A 5,000-nucleotide genomic window follows, 5' to 3' on the forward strand; every position below is an offset into this window, starting at 1 on the left:
TTTCAAACCTTCCCAAAATAGCAAATTTTATTACACCGAGAATAAGATTCTAGTGATGCACCTATACATTCCTATGTTATTTATTCAAATCTACAGTTGCATAAGTCCCTACACTTCATCTTAAATAGCAATAAAAATGTTTATGCAAACGTTTATGGATGATTTTTTGCTAATGATTCCCGTTGCGCTATTTCATGCAGACTGATTTGAAACATCTTTGCAAGTGCCTACAGAGGCAGCTTGAAAAACGTCGAACACACCATGCTTTTATAGTGTCGTGTGTCTCGGGCCATGACCTAACACTTTCACTTATGCACGACTTGGCAACTTCTGAAGTTACAGGTTCAGATGTAACACGAAAACAAAGAAAACGTATAATTCTACTTGTAAAGGAAGCTTCTTCTCTGATATTATTTTTCTTTAAGTTAATTGTTTCAGCAAAAGTAATTGTACACAGATAACCGAAGGCAACTTCCTCTTTTTATTGTATGTGTGGTTATTAACACCGCGCTGTCAGGTGTACGATACAGCAGTAGTTTCGAGAAGGTAAACATGTATGCGATAATGCGAGGATCAGTTTGAATTCGGCCTAAATATGTCACTACCAAGGAAGTGGAGTATCATTCACTGTTTATATGTGTTTTCTTCCCTTTCACTATAAGGTCATTCAGGTCATATGCCAGTGTGAGGCCATAAAAAGTATTAATTATAGGAACAATAGAGAATATCGTGCTTTGGCAACATCATTCAAACTTTTTTAAATAGAAAGTCTTCGTTGCATGTTTTGCTCTTGTTTATAACGCTGACACGGGGATTATCCGAAGATAAATGGTATAGCAGGAAAGAAAAAACACAGTACGGATCTGTTAATCACAATGTACTTAAATGAAAAACACGAGCAAATAAATGCAACACCGGGGCTGGTCTTTCGCTGCCACAGTAGAAACCTTCAACCGAAAACTTTGCGAAATTGCTACGCCTCGACAAGTGCAGCGTTATGGAAAACTTTCATATTTCTGGCCAAGAAAAAAAGTGGAAGTGAGCAGAATGATTACAAAGAGACTGGCGGGAGCATGGGCGGTTACAGGAAATAGTTAAAGGTCTATAATGACACTACACAGCACAAAAGTTACCCCTTGATGTTCGGGGTTAGATCAGAGGTTGATTTGTATTTAACATGGTTATTTTATTGTATCTTCCCATCTTTTGAATTCTTGATATGTGGCACGCCTTGTTACGTCGTGGTTTCAAGGTCGTTTTGGGCATGTCTCGGGTCTAATTTGATGAGTTCATTTCACCTATTGTAACTTAATTGCATTGGATTACCGTTATTTTTCCACCCCTTGATATATGACACATTTCGCAAGTTGTGCCTTGATGCAGTGATTATTTTTAATGCTGACTTCACCATATCTGATTTTTTTTGGTTGTGTGTGTGTGTGTATTTAAGCCGGAACCAAATCTCTGCCCATTGCGAAGTCCCACATTTACGACGAATTTCATACATAAAGTTTAATGAAGAGTATGATACAGTAATGCAATAGCCGTGTTTACATATTGCGTCTGAATGACTTACGTAAGTCCTTTTGACGACAGAAATGCACGGGACTGTAGTCCGTAGAGCGTTTCTGCGACCTGCTGTAACATGTCATTTTCCATACAAAGAATGGACATGGCTGACCTACTGTGACGTCACGAGCGGCATTGCATGTACTCCCGCGTGTGCTTTATCGTGCATGAGGTTTCCCTTCCGTGGACCCGGAAAATCACTGCTCGCTTCGAGAGGTCTTCATCGTCGCCGCACTTTGGCTGGGGTTAGGTTAGGTCTCTTTCTCAATGTTCAGTTATGCTGTCGTAGGTGTTGGACTTTGAATTATGCAGCAATGTCGGCTGTTAATATATATTCCAATCCTTCATATTTACATGGTATATTCATATTTACATTATATATATAATACATATGAAATAGATAGCGCATATAAGATGTTTAACGTATATGGTACTCTTTGCCATTTAAATTAGTCACATTAGCCATAAATCATGACAGTTAATTTAACACACATTTAACCGCCCACTCTGATAAAAGTAGAATATGGAAGTGTGGCTCAGCCGGCCAAACAGGTATCGTTTTCTCATAACTGTCTGGGTAGGCGTTCAGGCTTAAGAAGTAGGTCTGTCATACGTGTGTGGGTGTAATTTATTTAAATATAGGTCGGCCCTTAATTACATGGGGTGTGAGCCCCATGGTTGTTATCTCAGTGTGTGGGTGATAAGGATTTGTCTACGTAGGTGTTTGTTGAATTTGAAAATAATGCTCTTCGTAATATGTCGTTCGTGTGTTTGGGGAATTCCCCACGGGGACGACCAGCCTTCAGTGGCGATCCACACTTTCTTAGGCGTCTCTCCATGGCTGTCAGACTGTGGGCACAAAGGAAGAGATTTATGTAGATTTCCCAGCGTCAGCACTTACACAACTTTCGAAACTAGGCATGGGCGGGCGGGCGTGGGCGGGCGTCCCTGGAGTCGTGCCAGTGAGGTTATCCCGGGGTTTCTCGTCCCCCTTGCCTGTCTCGGGCCGCCCGCGTCTTTCGTCTTAACTTGTTTACCATCTCCCACATTTAGCTTGTCCTTGCTTTATCCCTTGCTCTTGTTGCGGCCCTTATTTCCTCATCACTCTCTATTGTGTTTATTCGTCGCTTAAACAATATTTATTCACCGTAACCGGCATTGCTTCATCTCCGAGATTTTTCCGCACCTGTTCGTACGCCCACGCCCCGTGTCACTAAGGAGGTTATTTGGGAGCAAATTCACGCTCGCCGCATGTTTGAAATGTCATCTCGGGGTTGCCTCACCTCCGCCTTGCCTCACGCTTAGGTTCTGACCCATCGCACCTTCACCTGAAGCTCCGCCCTCTCTCTCTCTCGCTTCCTGATGCAATGTATCCCGCGAAGTAAGCGTTTCATATCGTAATGTCTCATCTACCGTTGTCTATAATGTAAAAATTGCATCCTTGGGCGAACACTCCAAGCCTTGTCGTGAAGGACAGACGGAGCTCACTCGTCCTACGGGTTTCTGCCTCGAGCTCTCTCGGGCCCGCAGTGGCAGACTCCGCTGTGTCGACGTGTGAGCGGCCGCATTTCATCATTTTCTGGAATATGTCTTTCCCTTGCAACCTCCAAAGAGACCTCTTTCATGCGGGTTTCTGAGGAACAAGGGGAGGATGAAGGGGGAGAGACGGTTGATGGTGGATAGAGAGAAAGCGAGAGGTAATGAGGAGCATACACTTGCACATACACATACATTCTTTCAGACATCCACACGTCTATCTATCTATTAATCTATATATACATGTGTACATATACATATACATACATACACACACACACACACACACACATACACATATATATGTATAATATATATATATATATATATATATATATATATATATATGTATATGTATGTATGTATATATATATATGTATATATATATATTTATATATATGTATGTGTATGTATATATATATATATATATATATATGTATATATATACATACATATATAATATATATATATATATATATATATATATATATATATATATATATATGTGTGTGTGTGTGTGTGTGTGTGTGTGTGTGTGTGTGTGTTGGTGTATCTGTGTCTATATATATATGTATGTATGTATGTATATATGTATATGTATATATATATATATGTATGTATATATGTATATTTATATATATATATGTATGTATATATATGTATATATATATGTATGTATGTATGTATATATACATATATATATATTCACATACACACACATACATATGTATACATACATATATGTATATGTATATATATATATATATATATATGTATATATATATACCAACATATATATACTTATATATATATATATATATATATATATATATATATATATGTATACATACATAATTTTATGTATATATGACTTTCTATACATACATACGTATGTATGTATATATTTATGTATCTCTCTATATATGCATATATATATTTATATATTTTATGCACACACACACAAAACAAATACACATGTGTGTGTGTGAGAGAGTGAGAGAGTGAGAGAGTGAGAGAGTGAGAGAGTGAGAGAGAGAGAGAGAGAGAGAGAGAGACAGAGAGAGAGAGAGAGAGAGAGAGAGAGAGAGAGAGAGAGAGAGAGAGAGAGAGTAGACAGACAGACAGGCAGAGTGGATAAACTCGCCTGACCACATTTCAATAAGCGGATATGCATATTTCTTTTAAGTACTCGAGGCAGGTTTAACACGTGCCTGATGCTACTCTATGCATCTCAACATCATTTATCTCGGATCATATATTTTTTTATTCGTTACTTGGATTCGTTGATTCCTCTTTGCCATCTATTTTGGGATTCCTTTTGCTTTGAAATTGGCGATAAATCCGATATTTTCGAAGGAAAGCAAGAGTCGCTTCAACCCGTTCGTTTGCCTTCTACGCGACCTTCGTCTTTGCTCGCTGATGCACTGTGTATGCCGGTCACAGGCTTGCCTTGTCCTCCGTTCATTCTCTCTGCAATATCTAGTCTTCTTTTCCCCCTTATTGGTTCTAGTTCACTTGTCTCCTCTTCTATATCCTCTCCTCTCTCTCTTCTTTGTTTCCATTCATATCTCCTTTCTCCTTTATCATTCTCTTAGGTTATATTTGTCTGTTTCCTCCTCCCTCGGCTATTTAACGTTTTCCTCCTCTCGCTGCCCCTCTTCTTGCTTCTTCGGCCGCGCCCCTCGGGCCCTCCTAGTCCGTGGGCGAGGGAGGGTTTGCCGGAGCCGCCCAGGTAGGGCACGGTGGGGTGCGGGGGATGGCGCACCCAAGGCCGACCCGCCGTCCCCGGGCAGGTAGTGTCCTCTGCACTGCCACACCTGTTATTATCATATTTAAATCCTCCCGAAGAGAATGCACTTACTACGGACTCCGATAGATCGCGCGTCCGCTAGATG

At 40.1% G+C, this 5,000-nt stretch overlaps 1 protein-coding gene across 4 annotated transcripts in view; it reads left to right on the top strand.

Annotated features, from left to right (window-relative positions):
* The window catches only part of LOC113824457 (thioester-containing protein 1 allele R1), a 44,614-nt gene that overhangs the window by 10,065 nt on the left and 29,549 nt on the right, over positions 1 to 5,000 (top strand). The window lies entirely within an intron of this gene.

The sequence above is a fragment of the Penaeus vannamei genome, chromosome 37 (genome assembly GCF_042767895.1).
Source record: "Penaeus vannamei isolate JL-2024 chromosome 37, ASM4276789v1, whole genome shotgun sequence".
Lineage (NCBI taxonomy): Eukaryota > Metazoa > Arthropoda > Malacostraca > Decapoda > Penaeidae > Penaeus > Penaeus vannamei.